Here is an 18,431-nt window from a genome sequence, read left to right on the forward strand (position 1 = left end):
AAAGATAGATGACAAGTCAGGTTTGGTACAAGGGCATAGCCAGTGTGTTTTAAGGTAAAGTTTATGTCTATTGTTGAAGAGTGGTAAAGAGGAGAGTGAGGAGAGGTCACTGAGAAGAAGATTCCAGGCTTTTCCAACAGCATTAGAGAAGAGAGAATCCCCAGCTCTGTTGTTAGGTTTAGAGGTATGTATAAGCAGTTTGTCTGATGATCTTAAGGACCTCAGATTTTTATAGGGGGTGATGAGGGTAGTTAAAATTGGAGTATTGGAAGGGTTATAAAGAATGTTATAGGCAATGGTTAGTTGGTGGAATTTAATCAGGTTTTGTAGTTCCAGACATCCTAGATGCTTTAAGTTTATGCAATGGTGGGTTCTATATGGGTTACCTGTGACAAATCTGGCAATGTTTTTGTATGGCACTTCCAGTTTACTGAAGTTATTCTTGGATATATTGGTGAAAATGGGTGAGGCATAGACGAGTGTAGAGATTAGACGAGTGTGAGCTATTGTAGTTTTAGCTGTAGGGGAAAGGAAGGGTTTAGTCCTATAGAGAGTGCCAAGTTTTTTGTTGACAGCCTTTATAGCATTGTTGATATGGACGTCAAAGTTGAGATTATTGTCGATGGTGATACCAAGTAATTTGTTGGTAGGATCAGGGGATATTTACCACTGGTGGATGTCACAGAGAAATTAAGAGGATGACTTTTGAGTAGGATTGAAGAGGAGGAGTTTGTTTTTTTTTTGGGTTCAGTAGAAGACAGTGCTGTCTGAACCATTGCTCAACTGTGTTAAATACCTTCTGAGTAAAAGAGCAAAGGTCTTGGATGGAAGCAGCTGAGCATATCAGTGTGGAGTCATCAGCATACTGTATGCATGTGGCTTGGGGGATGGCAAGATGAAGGTCGTTAATAAATATGGAGAAGAGGAGAGGTCCTAGTATTGACCCCTGAGGAACACCTAAGGTAACGGTTAGGTGGGTGGATAGAGTGTTATGCCATAATACTGCCTGCTGTCATTTATCAAGGTAGGACTGGAACTATTTAATGGAATGAGGGTCTAATGATAGAGATTGTAGTATGTTTATGAGAATTTGGTGATTTACCATGTCAAATGCTTTAGACAGGTCGATAAATAGAGCAGAAGAAAGATAATTATGGTTGCGGTTACTGTTAATGCAATCAGTAAAGGAAAGGAGGGCAGTGGTAGTGCTGTGTGATGGTCTGAAGCCATGTTGACAGTTGGAAAGTCAGTTATTATCAAATAAGTGGTTGAGTAATTGCCTGTGGATACATTTCTCTATGATTTTAGCTAAAGGAGAAAGTAGGGCAATGGGGTGGTAGTTTGAGAGCTCAGTGGAGTGCCCACCTTTATGGAGGGGGGCAACGTGGGAGACTTTCCATAAGGTAGGGATGTGACCTTCAGTAATGATTCTATTGATCAGTATGGAAATGGGGTAGGCAATAGCTCTGGCTGATAACTGTAGGTATTCAGAAGGCAGTTGGTCTGCTGAGGGAGAGCATGGTTTCAGTTTATTTAAAAGGTTTAGAATAAATGTGGTTGGGACAGGTTTGAATTGAAAAGGAGGAGGTGGGGTTGAAGTAAAGGAAGGTAGAGTGAAGGTATTAGGTGATAGTTGACTAGCTAGTGTCTGGATAGCATCTGTAAAGAAGGTATTGAAGGTATTATCTGTTTGGATGGGATTTTCCTGGTCAGTATTCTGAGGGTTGGGAGTAGTAGATTGCCCTGGGTGGAGTAGCTGGTTAATGCTTGCCTAGAATTTTTGTAGATTGTTATGGTTAGGTTGTTGGAATTGTAGGTAGTAGTTCTGTTTATCAGAAAGTATAGCTTTCTTAGTGTCATTTCTTATCATTCTAAAGGTTTGTTGGTCTACGGGGTTTTTAGTCATTCTCCATTTGTTCCAATATTTATTTCTGAGATGAATTTTGTGTTTGGTTTCATTAGAAAGCCATGGAGCAGAATTTTATTTTATTTTTTATTTATTTAACATTTGTTGACCAGGAAAGTCCGACTAGGTTCCACAGAGCCTGTTTTCAGCGGAGGCCCGGGGAGAAATGCTCCAGATGCATATCTTTGGAATGTGGGAGGAAACCGGAGTACCCAGAGGAAACCCATGCGAACACAGGGAGAACATGCAAACTCCACACAGAAGGCACCCCAGCCGAGAATCAAACCGGAGAATCTCTCGCTGTGAGGTGACAATGTTAACCGCTGCAAAGAATTGGTTTTAATTCTAATGGATCTGGTTGGAGCATGGTGGTTAAGAATGGCGAGGAAGGTAGAATTGAAGTAATTAATGGCATCATCTAAAGGGAGTGTTTTAAGGGAATCCAATTGCATGCTCTTAGTTCCATTTGGAATAGATCAGGGTTAAAATTTTTTTGGGATCTGATATTTCTAATAGAGGGTGGGATGTGAGCGTTGGTTTTATGTCTGATGATGTAGGTAAGTGAGTGGTCACTTATATCATCAGGGAGGGTTCCAGAATTATAGATGTGAGCATGATTGTTTGTAAGAATCCAGTCTAATATGCTTTCTTTCTTCTTAGTGTTATTTATTCTGGTAGGGGAGGTAATAGTTTGAGAAAAAACATATAGGTTAATATGAGTGGTAGGGAAGCTGCTACAATAGGAGTTCCAATCTATATGTACATCACCTAGGATTATGGTTTCTTGGAGTAGGTGTTGGGCTAGCCAGCAAAGGATCATTTCTAAGGTGTCTTTGTTGTTTCCAGGAGGTAGGTACATACAGATAATATAGATCGATTTGGCATTGTTAAGTTCAAGTTTAGATATGAGAATCTCAGCATTGGAAGCTAGAGGTAGATTACAGTTATATGTGGTTAGCTTTAAGCCAGATTTAAATAGAATAGCAACCCCACCGCCCTTCTTGGCTACTCAATCAATTCTTAGGATATTATATCCAGGTGGGATAATTTCATTGTCTTTGATAACAGGTTTTAGCCATGTTTCTGTTCGGCAGATAATGTTGAAGGAATAGACTTCTGATAGAGCTTGGAGTTGGGTTACTTTGTTGTTAATGCTACGTATATTAAGATGAGCTAAATAGGAGATAATTAGATGGTTTAGTAAGGGGATAATTAGTAGACTGATTGTGGTTGTGTAGAGTGATAGGAGTTGTTGTTGGGCCAGGATTAGGGTGAATATCACCATCCTTTAATGAAAGGAGTAGTCCTAGATAGTTTGGGTTAAGAAACCTGCTGTATAGAACTAGCAGTCTTCTGAGATGTACTGTGTTATATTTAATGTGTAGTATTCTATGATATTTGGCAAGTAGGTAGCTGGGTGAGCATGTTATGTTTGCATGGTTAAGCAGGACTGGTACAGCTGGAGAGCTGGTTTGTTGATTGGGGTAATGAATGTGAGGATGGAGTGTGTGCTCATAGGAGGAGAGTAAATAGACAAAGGTAAAAAGTGGAAATGGTAAAAGAGTGAAATAGAGTAAGACATGAAATGGTGTGGGTGGCTTAGACATTGGGAAAGACAGGTTATTGGATTTATGTATGTGGATATGGAGTATATAGGGTGAAAGTGTGTGAAGGTAGGAGGGTGTGGTGAGATTGGAGGGGAGTGGTAAGAGATGAGAGATCATTGAGTAGAAGTCCAATGGGAATTATGTAGAGAGTTATGGGAAAAGGAGGAGGTGTGGCTAATAAGTATAAGAGTAGGACCCCTGGGGGTGGGTGGGAATTGGAGGTAGGGAGGGGAGCAGTGTGAACCCGTAGGGCGAACGGAGCAGGTAGAAACAGGGACTAGATCAGTAGAAGACAATCAGCAGGACTGATCTGTTAAGGTAAGTTGGAAAAGTCAGATGTGGTAAAGGCTAGTGAGAAGTGAGCCTAGAAAAGGTAGTAGTAGTAGACAGAAGTAGTAAAGGGGTAAGGTTGGGGAACTGAATAGCAATGCAGGTACAACAGGGGAAATAAGGTAAGTAGCTATGTAATAGAGGATAAGAAGGGGATGTGGCTGGGTAAAGGGTGCCACCTAGTGGACAGGTCTAATGTAGCAGGCTGATTAGAGAGGGAGTCAGTTGGAGTACAACAAAGGAAAGTGAGTGCTAGTCAAAAGGAGGTATCTATAGAGGATGGGGGAGAGAGAGAGAGAGAGAGAGAGAGATTAATGTCTAGAAGAAGAGGGGGTGGAGACTGCTGGCTGCCCTAGCTCAAGACGTATTGTACCACCTGTAGCAGTGGTACGCTAGTAGAAAGACAATCAGGCAGAAATTATTCAATACACATACATTTAGTATCCTTGATAGTGGGATTGTAGGACAGATAGGCTGTGAGGTGTGTTACTGATAAATGGTGGGGGTCCTTTAGCATCTTACAGATTAGTGCTGGAAGCACAAGTAGAGCAGGGTAACTTAAGGAGGCAAGAGAAACAAGATAGGTATGAGAAACAGGAGTTATCAACAAAGTACATTAAGATTAGACATGTTATACTAAGCATTCACAGAGATATATGTAGATATAACAAATAAACAATACAATACTTCTTGTATTTTAAATAATATAGTCTTTCACAGATATATGTAGATATAACAAATAAACAATACAATACTTCATTGTATTTTAAATAATATAGTATTTCACAGCATCAGAGTAGTAAAAAATAGCAGTTGCACAATTCCTAAATCTTGATAGTAGCAAGTGTAAAAACACAACTAAGCAATATTTAAATGCCCCTTTATAGTAAAACACATTTCAGCAATAGCTATATGCTCCTAGGTATCAGCAAAAATGAAAGGAGTGTGGTATATGTTATCCCTACCTTTTTAAATGCTGCATTAGATTAAACTATCATAAAACAAACACTAAAAAGGACTGTGCTGAGACAGGATGGTGTGCGAGGGCCAGTAGGACTACCCTGTACAATATGGGATACTTTGTAGTAGTTCAGCACACAAAGAACAGATAAAACAGTTCCTAGCACAGCTAGTGCAGTTAAAGGACTGCTGCCCAAGGGAGCTTTTATAAGTATTTCCACATCTGTGCAGTATAACAGTTACTGTTGCCCTTACACACTGCCTTATCAGTAAATCAGCTACTAAGGGTTAATAACAATTAGCAGCCTAAGGACACTACTATAGGGAGGCAGTTTATGAGCAGCAAGTTATACCATTAAGCCCAAACCCCTATACACACAGCGATTAAACCAAGCCACTCAGGAACTCAGGAACTCAGGAACAAAAGAGTATAATGTTAACGTATTTTAATAAAACCGTTTTCGCTCCTCACAAACAAGGAGCTTCTTCAGACACAGTAAAAGGCGCCAAAGCGCTTTTTTTAAAATACAACAGCTGATTGCTTCTATGATGTCATTTCCTTTACAGCTGATACATTTACGGAACACTTTTTTAATAAATAAACAGTAAATATAAACAAGTACTGCACAAGTACTTCCAAGGTGTAACTATATTTACTTTTTTTAAAAACAGTACCATATATTTCCCATGGATAATTTTAAGTGTAGTTATAGGTTTAAGTCAGTACACCAAATCTTTTTTAATCAAGCACACATAAACCTCGAAGGGGCAACAAAATAAAACTAGCCATTTAAAACATATTACTTCATTATGCTAATCATGTTGTAAACAATTTTACTTAAAAAATTATAAGTTAATATGTATTGATGTCCTTCCCTCTATTAGTTCCCATTAAGCTCTATTAAGCCCAAACCCCTACAAGTCTCCACATGGATGTTATGCTTTCAGAATCCGTGTAGCTGATATTACAAGTAAAATGCTACCGATAGTGGAACTAAGGAGAGGATGTAGGCTTCAGGGTATAGTGTAGGTCGCACCGTTCAGAAAGCCAAAATACAGGCTTCAGAGATAGCCACCAAATGGTTACATATAAAGAGTTTGCCCCATTTAATATGCAAGCAAGATAAAGGTCAATATCGGCTTGCTAATAGTCTACAGGCAGATATACTTTAATTCCTTCAGGGCTACACATAGGAGTAATCAAACTCCAAAAAGGCTCTATAAGGATGGCGTAGTTTGGTACGCCAGTTACAGGCTTAATATGACTATAAGATAACACTTTCCCAGCACGAGAAGAGTGTGAGTTGAGGAAATTAGGCTACAGAGTAAGTGCTTAGGAGGCGCTGCTCAAAAAGCCATTTACCAGCTTCAGGATACAAGGTATTCAGGCACGCTCAGAGAAGGATCCGCCTGTGTGAGAAGATTAATTCCACTTGCCATTGCTGGCTTGTTACAACATGGAGGCAGTCCTTAGCAGCTATGACTGACACTATATAGGCAAGTACAGCTAGATAGTTAAGCTAGCTCAAACATACCAGCACTAAAACACCACGAAGGCAGTGTAGTACCATGGGCCAAGTCCAGGCTTAGGAACCATACATAGTATAAAGGTCCATTTAAACTCAATAGCAAGAGATTGAGATCTTAAACAGGGTTTATCTGGAGGCAAGACTGTGGCATATTGGCTGCATATCCATGTCTTGTGAACACTGATGTGTGGCATAGGTGTGTTTTTCCTGGTTCTATTTTTCTGTTTGTTCAGCACTCCCTTGATGTGTAGATTGGTCATTTTGCATTGCCAATAGTCACTAGTCATAATGCAATCTGTCTTTCTTTGCACTGTATATTATGCACACTCAACTAACTTGCAATATCTGCATGGATATTGAGGGATTATCTATTGCTTCTGCCTTACTCTGGTGGTCTTCATTTAGATCACCTTGGACTGCTTTTGCATGCTACCTACTGCTGAGCTAAAGGATTTCACTAACTTCACTATTTTAAGAAACATAGCTGCTAACATTAAACTTTGCACCTGCAGTCTTTCTATACTATACTTGATTTTAACATTTCAGGACTTCTCAATTTTACATCTGGTTTGAGTTTCTGTTGAACTAAACAATATATGGACTCGCTATTAGTGGTCTGCTTTCACTGTCAGTATTTCTGGTTTACTAGTTCCCTGCAAAGAAGGCTATTGCGATTTTCCTGTTGTGCCACTTCACTGTTCAAAGGGGTCAAGCTCTAACTGTAGGCCCCAGTGGCCTAATGGATAAGGCGTTGGTCATTTAAGCCAGGAATTGTGGGTTTGAATCCCATCTGAGGTGATACAATCATGTGACAGGTGTTGACTGAGGTTTCTTTTTGGGGATAAACTCTTGGCTAGGCTTGTAAGGGCCCCAGGGCCATTAGCCTAGTAACCTCCTATGAGCATATGAACTGTATATTACTTCTGAAATGTTTTGAATTTAATGACTTGCACAGTCCTTAATTTTCAGTTCTGCATCACTCCAGCTTTGTTACACTCTGTGTTATATTACAAACTTTAATCTTGAAACTCTTCTTTTTTACCATCAACTAGAAGCTAACTTGAAAGCTGTCAGTTTTGCTTTCCCTAACTTGAATCCTTACCATGTTTTTTTTTTTGCATGTGTGTGTGTCCGTGTGTGGCTATATAACTGAAATCTTGCAATATTCTGATTCTAGCAGGCCTGCATTCATGCCGTATCTACTAGTAGAGCCAGGCTGATAAGTATTCCTTAATTTGTATGGTTTTGACAACCAGATTGATGTCTGTGAGCCCTAACTATTCCTAGATGTTGAAAGGAGAGTTTTCCAGACAAGTTGCTAACCATATAGTCATTCTGGCAGTCATTCTACCTATTGCTTTATCATTTTATGAGCTAATTTAGTTTTAATTTGTTTTTAATCTACGTCATTGTTTGTTATTGCTGTTATGATTATCACTATTCCATGTGACAAATCAATCCTTCTAGGGTTATTTGTCAACTGCTGTTTTTCATCTTGATAGGCAGATATATATTTTTGTAAGCACTGTGGTGGCTGAAGAGAGAAAAAAAAAACAGCAGTTAATACAGTGATATTCACCAGTAGTTTGAAGTACAAAAGAGTGCAGAAACTCTGTAAATAACGTATAAATAATCATCAGCATTTAAACATAAGAAGAAATGCAGTTCAACAATGCCTTTTTCTAGCTTGGATGGAGCTGGAGTGAAGCAGATACACTCAAATCTGAATGACTTGATTGCCAATCCTTTGTAGGGTATGTATGGATGAGCCACATGTCACACAATGCAACAACAACCTTTTACAGGCATAGGTGTCTCCATCATGAACATACAGATGTTCCAGTTATCCAACTGAGCAAGGAGAGGATCATAGTCAACTGTCAATCAGGACCAGGATCAGGCAGATCACACATGTGGCTAAGTCATTAAGCCACAAGTACCAGTACAGCTATGTCATTGTACATGTGGGTGTAAATGACCTGAGACATACCCTGTGATGAAAGAAAGTACTGCCAACACAGCTAGCTGGAATTTTGTAAATAATTATAAGTCACTGGTAAATATCAAAATGATTTATGCAAGATGTTTGTGTTACAAATGTATTTGAACTGTATGTCATCTGTATATCAAATTGATTTGTACAGATGTGTGTGTTAAAAAAGGTGTTTGTAAAGTGTTTGAGTTTAGACTGTATCCACAGTGTGCTTACTGCAGTGAACAGAAATATACATGCAATATTGTAACTATTTAAATGTATATCTTTTAAAAGAGAAAACTGGAGGGTTAACTTCAGTCCAGAACACTTTAGAAAAATATCTGAAATTAAATCACTATATAGGCTAGGCCATAAAAATGCTATCTCACAGGTTTCAATGCAGCCAGAGACACAGAGCCTGTACTAGAAAGCTTTCGGTATTGTCTTTGGAGAGAACTAAGCACTACTCTGGAAGCATAAGGTATGCAATTGTTTTATGACTTCCAGCACCTGCCAAAGATCTGAGAAAAATTCCTTGTATGTGTATTTTTACAGGTAGGTGCTAAGTCCTGCCAGCTCCCAGCAATGGGGGTTTAGGTGAGAACTAGAAACTATCCCAGCAGTAATATTTTAGATATTATTTTGAGAAGTTTTTTAGTGAGATATAGTGTTCTGTATTCTGTCTTAGACCTGACAAGAAGAACTATTCACCACATCATCTGCCTTGCTTAATTAAGTAAGTTACTAGAGAATAGTATACTTTTCTTAGATTCATTCAGGAATATAGTGAAGCTTAGTTTAGATATTATTTTTTCTTTGTTTGAGACTGTCCTTCAATGTTGTTTTAAATATTTCCTGTGATTTTTGAACTCTGAATGTCACTGTAAATATATATTAGTATTGTCTTGTTCTTTTATTATTATTAAATATATTTAGACATTTCATTTTGGCTGATCTTTGTAGAGATATTTATGTTTTGAGAGTACTTGCATATTTATTTGGTGACACTGTGTGGGCCACTCCTAACAGCCTTGCTCTTGGTCAAACTACCATTTGTATTAATATTAATATTAATATTAATACTGTCTTTTGGCTTTTTCCTAGTTAGGGGTCGCCACAGCTGAACTCCGGTCCACTAATTATCGGCAGTGAATTTTTACGGTGTCAAGTTGCCAGCCTGGCACCCAAGCTTCAAAATAGGCACACCCACACATACTCACACTTACCTCCATGTCTTTAAATTCACTCGACTGTGGGGAGGACATGCAGACTCCATACAGAAGGCATACCATCTAAGAATTGAACTGGAGAGCCTCTTGCTCTGAGGCAACAACGCTAACTGCTGCACCACCATGGGCTCTATTAATATTAATATTAATAGTAAACAGTAAAATTGGACAACCTTTGTTAAGTGCCCTAAAATAGCTGATATGGAGTGACTGGTAGCAGTGGTAACCACCTTTTAGTCTGGGCAGAAGGAGGCATAGCTAGTAAACCTGTCTCAGCCTTTCTGTGGTATGTCTGTGTGTGTGTGTGTGTGTGTGTGTGTGTGTGTGTGTGTGTGTGTGTGTGTGTGTGTGTGTAAATCAAACCTCACAGAGTATGTGTGTCAGTTACTTGGTCAAGGACATGAAGCACTGGTTGGACAGAGAGGATGCTGGAGGTCTTGGCTTGGTCACTCAGCTGAGATCTCAACTCTACCGCTGTGCCAGTGGGGAGTCTTATTGGAGACTGGAGGAAGAGGGAGAAACCAGCCCTGGACTGACTGTGGTCTCTGTGGGCTCTTAAGGGAAATTGCACTTGATGTAGAGAGCTGCATCTGAAATATTGTGTGCACCTGTTATCCTCCCAGTGAATGTTCTCCACAGGTGCCAGTGATGAAGAATGAGGATCCTTGGTTACTGGTCCAGTAGAGGGTCATCACATATCCATATGGACTATATGAAGAAAGACATGATGGCTATTTCATATTGTGTGTCCCAGGCTAATATAAGCCTTGCACTTAGCAGCATTCTATCTTATCTGTGGATCATGCTACAATATGAGCAGAAGAAAATTGACTTTAACAATTAATTTAGTTTTTGATATCATTCAAAGTGGGTCTAATATTTATCAGCCTGGAAGGATATTGTTAACGGACCTTACAACTTTACCAAGGATGGTCTTTAGACTTTAAGCTTTCAAATATTGGCTAAAGCTTTGTCCACTCTCAGAGTGCCTTTTTTAGGCAATGCCAACCTGATAAGCCTTCAAACACAGAACAACAAACCCAGGACAACCTGAATGTACTACTGCTAAATGCCAAAAGTTGAAACAAAAAATTCCACTCCCTCTCAGTCCCCCCTCACCCTGGACAATGTTGACTCTTGTGTAATTATGGATATATGGTTTAAAGCCACAGAGAGCACCCCCAGCAGTGCAAGGCTATAATGCCTTCCACACATTTACACAAGCACTGTAAAGGAAGGGATAAAAGCTGGAGATGTCTCAATATTCATCAAAAACTGTCACAAATCAGGACTGATCAAATCTGAGTTACTCCATGTCCAACTTACCGTAAGCAAAATCACATACTAATATCACTGCAAGCTAGAGGTCACCCACTATTACCCGGGACACTCATACCACATACCTAAATGTCACTCTGCAGTAAAGCCAGTACTTTAGTCCTGGGTGATTTCATCTACCCCAATATAAACTGGGGAATATGCACAACTTCCAATGTGCAGGCTTATAGATTCCTGGACATTCCAATACAGATACTATGGACAAGCTAGTCTGTACACCTACTGTGACTGTCAACATTCTTATCCTGATCCTCACAAACATGGGGGTACTTTGCACATACCAAAACATTATGTCCTAATTTGTCAGGTCAAATTATAGCTGCTTTCTTTGAAGTCAGATTAAAAGCTGTCACCATATCAAACCATCATCCATTTAGAAATTATTCCAAAACAAATCAGCTACTATTGAGTGACACCTTGGCAAAATGCCAAGCCCACCCAAACCACATAAATACCACTGCCTATGTGGAAGTGTTCACAGAAACCCTATACCATCATGTAAACAGCTGCATTGAAGCAGCTGTACCCACCCAAAATAAACATAGGATTAACTCTAACAACAAACCACCCTGGTGAAATGTCAATATCAATTAGCTATATAATAAAATAAAGAAAACAATGGACAGTGCTAGGAATTATAATGACCAGCAAGGTAAGAAAACCTTCATCAAACTAAAAAATCAACTTAGGAATCATATCAAATTTACCAGAGCCAAATGTGAGGTAGAGATAGTCTTGCAGGCAAAGGACAACCATAAAGCCTTCTTCAGCAACATCCACAATCTCACAGGTAATCTTAGTTTGTGGGTTTGCTGAGAGCATTGCCTCTGTAGCAGAGAAAGCCTCCAATATGGCAAATGGAATGAGTGTCAATATTTGACTCCTTCCTTGTTCACTTTGATCTAGAGCTACCCCATTTACCTGTTATTATTGTGAATTGAGGGAAATACATTCCATCAGTCATATGTTCTCTGATACCTTTTCCACCACACTCCTTCATTTCCTGTCAGATGATGGTGCTCATTCTCTTGATGCGTTGGTCAGTAACTACATTTGGTCATTGTCTTTGTCACTCAATGTACTGTCCCTAATGTGTGTTTGCGTTATCCCTGCCAGCAGGTATGAGCCTTAGTTCAGCCATAAGCTCTACCTCATGCATTATTGAGGGCACATGTAGGAACAAAGCGGTTGACATGCTGGTCTCTGTAGTGACAAACGCGACATGGATAATCATTAGGCCTATCCCCAGCTTGAGCCCACTTGTAAGAAGGTAGCTTATCTCTCCAGAAGATCTCTGAAGTGGCTAACTGACTGGCCCTGGTCTTTCATGTGGTTCACAGGGTATGCAGCTCATTGAGATTTAACTCCTTTACAATATGAATCAGCCGCTCATATTTTTACTGGCAAGATTGCTGCCCAGGAAGAACTAGCCAGTGCCAAATGGGAGCCAAAGTTGCCATCAAGCCAGTCTTCATGATAAAAGTTAGATCATCATTGTACAAGTCAAGCTATAATCCATTATTTGTTTTGTAGCTAAAAGGCATTAGAAAAGAGTGCCCTAAGAGGGAACACCGGAGCTTGGCCCCCTATAGGACCATCAGCTATTACAAATGCAGTATGTTCTTTTACTTGGATAGTGTTTGATATTCCTGATTATGATGAGCTGTTGTCACTGATCTCAAAGTTTATGTCCTGCCACCTATGGTCTGGATTCTTATCCTGTAAAGATAGTTTTGGCCAGCCTTATTATACTTTGTTCAGTTTTTATCAGGTCTTTGTTTTATCACTTTGGGCTGAGGTCTTCCCATAAGTCTTGAGGAAGGCCATAGTGAGTCCTATCCTCAAAAAAGAAATCTCTCTTGATCCCACCATCACTGACAACAATTGCACAGTTTCTATCCTTCGTTTTATTGCTAAGGTTATTGAGAAGGTTGTTTGGTCATTTACTTGCAATTTAAGTCATATCAGTCGAGTAAATTTATTGATCCTTTCAATCTGCGTTTGCACACATAATAGTACTGAGACTGCTCTTATCTGAGTCATCAGTGATCTTCTCATTGCTAGAAATCAGTAGTGCTATTCAGAACTGGTCCTGGATCTCTCAGATGGTTTCAACACTCTTGATCATGCTATCTTGATTAAGGCCTTAATATGGCCTTCCCTCTGTTTCATATCTCATAGGCCATATACTGAATATGAGTTTAGGTATTTATATCTCTTTCCCATGTCCTCTTTAATGTGGAGTGACAGAATGCTGGATCTTGGTCTGTCTATTGTTCATGGTGAATATTCTTCCACTCAGAGGTTTAATTTAGAATAGTTGCTTAGCATATCATTTATGATGATGACACCTACTTGTTTTCCTCAGGAAGATATGTCAAATGTATATACCCTTGTTGAAGGCCTAAAGGCCAACTATTTTTGGCTAAATTCTATATGCTTGACAGTAAACACCTGCAAAATCAATGTCAATGCTATTGATATTGCCGTTAGCGATTCCCCTTCCCCTTTACTCAATTACTATACCTTCTACAAAGAACACTAGCTTGAATTTGTCAAAAGGATATGTAATCTGGAAGTGTTTCTGGTCTCCAAGCTGTCTGCCTGATGTTGTTAATTCTTTGTATTTCTATCAGAGGAATATTTCCAGGATCAAACAGTTTTTACCTCGAGCTGATCTCTCAGTAATTATCCATAGCCCGGTCTCCTCCCAAATCAGTTACTGTAAAGCCCTTTACCTGGGACTGTCTGTGATCGATCACTTGCCACTGTTGCAAAAGTCCTTGTTCAGAATATTTATTGGTACTTCAAGATGTCAGCATATTACATCTGTCTTGTATAGTTTGTACTGGCTTCCCATTCCATATTACATTTAAAGTATCAATATTAATATATCTGTCCAGCCACAACTTGGGTTCCTTTTACTTGAAAGAAATGTATAATTACTGTTCTCGCTCTTTGACTCAAATTATGGTAAACTTGCAATCACCTGACAGCGCAAGGTGTCTCTAGACCTACGTACCCAGGGCATGTAATCTCACATCTAGTGACATAACTGCAAAGGCAGTAATTAGACTCTGGTCTAGGATGATCTGGTAAGAGATATACTTGTGGTCATGCTTGTGTTTAAATGTGGTATTCATTATGAACAAACCAAGACTAGCAAAATAATCCAAAACCAAGTCACCAGTCAGGTTTAGATCTGGCAAATTTTCCTTCTAATCATGCTAATGAAAGTATTCCCCATCATTCCTAATAAGAGCACTGAAGTCTCTGAATAGAATTACAGAGGCAATGGGTAAAATGTTTTTGAGCATAACACCCATGCTGTATAAGAAGCCCACATACTCTGGTAGCCATTAAGAACCTATGAACCAAACAAATGTTGATTTTTTTGCACCCAACAGTCATACTGAGATCACCCACCAACTATAAAATATGCAACCAGGAGCTTGTTAGTATCTAAACAGATCTACTTTGCATGCTCAAAAGCCCAAATAATCGAACATTATTTTTGCGAGATGAAAATAATGAAAACTAAAATCCCTAACCTCACATTTTTCCCAGGGCAAGTAAACACTTTTGCAAAACTTCACGAAAACACACCATAGAACCTGAAACCCACAACCCCCTTAACTATATATACCAATTTTGGGATCACACTACAGTGGGGAAAAGGGCATATTTCCCCAAGTTGGGCAAGTTTCGGGATTTCACATTTCGACCAAGCAGAGTAGACCCTATCTAAACATATGCCCAAAGCCCCTTTCATGGGTCATCTCTAAAGTAGGAGAGAGAGAGAGAGAGAGAGACCACTTTGACTTGAAAAGTTATTTCCTTCCAGAACCAGCACTGTTTGCAGACTTAAGGTCAGCTAAGTCTAACTGGTACTTTTCAAGCTTCCTCTCAAGATCCAGCTCATTCTTTAGTCATAGGCTGTGCTCCATGTCACTTAGTACTATTTTCCATTGGCAAGGTATGACATGTCATAATCAGTCCTGGACATCTTGTCATAATCAGTCCTGTACACCTTGTCATAATCACTTATCTGAATGTTATAGGTTCATAGGTGTTTACTAGGCTAATGACCACAGGGGACTTTTTAAGCCTAGCCATGCATACCAAATCTCTAACAAGTTTTGATACCCTTGATAAGTGTAAGCATGGGCCTGGGAGATGAACCATTTATAGGTTACCTGTGTCCATTAGAGTCATAGATACCAAACCAGGGATGAATTTCTTGTTTTTCATCTAATTGTCCAAGTTTCACTTGAATTGGTTTAGGGAGGAACTCTGCTTCAAATGGATGGGGAGACTGTTCCATAGATTCGGTAGTCTGTGGGATACATACCTATATCTCCAACAGGTTCTATTTTTATCACAGACAAGGTTTAATTCTTCAGAATGGGTAATTCTGGTGCTGTTTGTTTTGTGCATATGCAGGATGTCCATCAGAGAGGGGTCTGATAATGCCCTGTATGCTAGGCATAGATCTCCCTTCAAATGCCTGTAAAAGATAGAATGCAGGGATAGTGCCTTGAAGTGGTCTGTATAGGACATTTTACTTATGCCCTGTATTTCTTTTAGCGAGGAACCTCTGTGGACATTCCAATTGTTGGATATGCCTGATTAGGTACGTACCAAAGGGGGCATTGTACACAATGATAGGTCAGATGAATGCCAAATACAGTGGAACAATGACTTCCTTGGACTTTGGTCAAAGGTAGATTATTATCTATGTGTGTCCATAAGTCCTTGACTACTGGGTCAGTTCTAAGGGGCGTGTTGTCAATATGATAATTACCAGGAATGGATGACTTCCCAAAGGATGCTATTACGCACTTCTTGGCATTTAGTTTTAGTCCATGGCTCTGACACCAGTTGTTTGTCTGTGTCAACCCCTCCTGCAGAACATTTGTGTCAGTGTGAGATTCAATGACAGCTCCTAATTTGCAATCATCTGCAAATTTAGACAACCAGAGACCACTGACATTGACCTTGACTTTTGAGAAGTAAATGCCAAAAAGGAGCAGTCCAACGACTGTTCCCTGAGGGACTCCACTTGTGACTGGCCTCTTTGTAGAGGTGGACTCCCCAATTCTAACTTGCTGGGTCATATCTGTGAGCCACTTGACTATCCACTGGATGACATACAGGTTTGTACCTAACCTCTTGAGTTTGTCAACAATGCCCAAGTGGAGTATTGTGTCAAATGCCTTGGCCAGGTCAAGGTAGGCAGTGTGAATGATTTTACCCTCATCCATTGCTTTGGTGTCCTTCTCAAAGAAGTCCACCAGGATGAGTAGGCATGAACTGCCCTTGATGAAACCAAACTGGGTTGGGTCCAGTGTCTGGAGGTTTACTATATCTCTATTGGTCATCTCCATGATACTTCTTTTCATGACTTTACGTATAAGACTAGTGAGACGTATAGGCTCTGTAGTTTCCAGGGGCTGTAGATGGCTCATTTTTGTGCATAAAGGGATGACAGTTGCCTTTCTCAATTCATGAGGTGCAAAACCTGTTTGGAGGTTACAGTTAAATAGTAATTTCAGAGGCCCTGATAGGTCATGTTTCATGGTATTTAGAAGGCATCCTGGGATATTGTCAGAGCCCATTGATGCAGTGTTCTTGGTTTTAGAGAGACCATTAAGAACATGTTCTCTAGTGATAGTAGGGAGAGTTATATTTGATGAAATTTCCTGAGAGAAGGTTGAAGGGGAGAGAGGGGTAAAGTTGATGCTAACATTATCAGCCAGGAGGTTTGCTAAGTCTTCTGGCTCAGTATAGGTAGCTCCATATACAATGAGCTCTGCACACAATTGTGTCTTGCCTTTGAGGTTGCGGACATAGCTAAAGAATGTGTTTTAGTTGTCCTTGGCCTGGGAGGCCAAACATCCCTCAAATTGTCATAATCATTCCTGTACACCTTGTCATAATCACTCCTGTACACATTGTTATAATCAGTCCTGTGCACCTTTCCATAATCAGTCCTGTTGTTTGTTACTTACCTGACATGCCACATGACACCGATCCTTTGCCTGTTCAGATAGCTCCATGTAGTCTGTAGGGTAGAGCCCAGTCAAAGTGGGTCACCCATGTACCAGACACTCACCAGAGAATAACACCCCTCCAGACCTGGCTTCAGTCATGGGTATAAACTTGTCTGTTTTGCACAAGGTTCTCTCTTTCTTTAACTGTATAATCTTAGGAGACACATTTTGGATCACTTTAAAGGAAATGCTTAATTAAAATAACAAGAAAAGCATTGTGAATCAGTATGCCCAAAACCAGCAAATATCTAAAGAATTTTGGAACAAGATTTCCCCATCTTCTTAGCACAGGGAAAGTAATTTATTTAGACCCTTATCAAATATCCTGTATATTAAAATTTGCAGATATGTTATATGTGTAACTTGATTCTACAACTTCTAAAATTTCTACTTTTAGATTTTGTTAACTTATCACATTCCTTACACTGTACATATACTTCTATAGCTAAACCAGTTTCTCTAATAATAAGATTTTTTTGTAGAAAATGAAATTTTTCCCCTGCTGTAGATAATCTGTCCTCACAATTACTGATACTAACTACTTGTTTATTTATTTTGTTAACCAGGTAAATGCACTCATCAGGGGACCATTTTTAAGACTGCTATTCCAATCATTTGTAAGACCATTTAGATGCTAAGTATCCAATAAAGTTATGTGCCAAATCTCTGGAATTCTGCCACAACTGAAACATCACATAATAGAGTCGCTTCAAATAACTTCAGTAGCTTTATCCTCTTGCTCTAATGTGCTTTGTTTCTAAAATACTTAGTACATTCATTCTCTGCAGTTCTAGCAACTAATATACAACAGTGTCTTACCAGTCCATTAGGAGGCTTCAGACCTTACAGCAAAAGTGAAACTCCCCTCCTGAATAATAAACAAAATTTGCAAACTGATCTGAATTAGGATAAAGATATGATTACCATATTTAAAGATTTATTAATAACATTTGAAACTTTTGACGACCACATCTAATCAATGAGGTTCAACAGTCTTTGTATGGTCCCCCTAAAATTGACCAGCAGTTGAAAAGCTGCCTAGCAAGAACATGCAAGGTGTTAAGAAGGATCATTCATTCTCTTCCCTTGTTTTAGTTCTTGTCAGTGTTTCACGACATTTAGTGTCAGACCCATTGTTTTTAGATGTTTTTATAAAGAATGTATCAGAACATTACAGTGAATCCACCCTGGTCCAATATATAGATGGCCCATCCTTGTTATTCTCAGCTACCAGTCAAGGCTGAATTCACAGAACTTTACAACAAAGTTCTAGGGTAACACTAAATTGGCTAATGTTATTGGTTTCTACATAATAACATGTAAGACAAACTTTGTGGAATTTGGATTTGGCAAGAGTAAAGCCTCAGCTGATAATGGCACAATTTATAAACATAACATCTACTGATTAAACCACTGACGTTTTTGGAGCAACTGAAATGTACATGTTCTTTCAATAAACATGAAAGCAAAACTGAGGATGGTATATAAATCCAGAGCCTTTATG

The sequence above is a fragment of the Protopterus annectens genome, chromosome 1.part1 (genome assembly GCF_019279795.1).
Source record: "Protopterus annectens isolate FY-2018-M chromosome 1.part1, PAN1.0, whole genome shotgun sequence".
Taxonomy (NCBI): Eukaryota; Metazoa; Chordata; order Ceratodontiformes; family Protopteridae; genus Protopterus; species Protopterus annectens.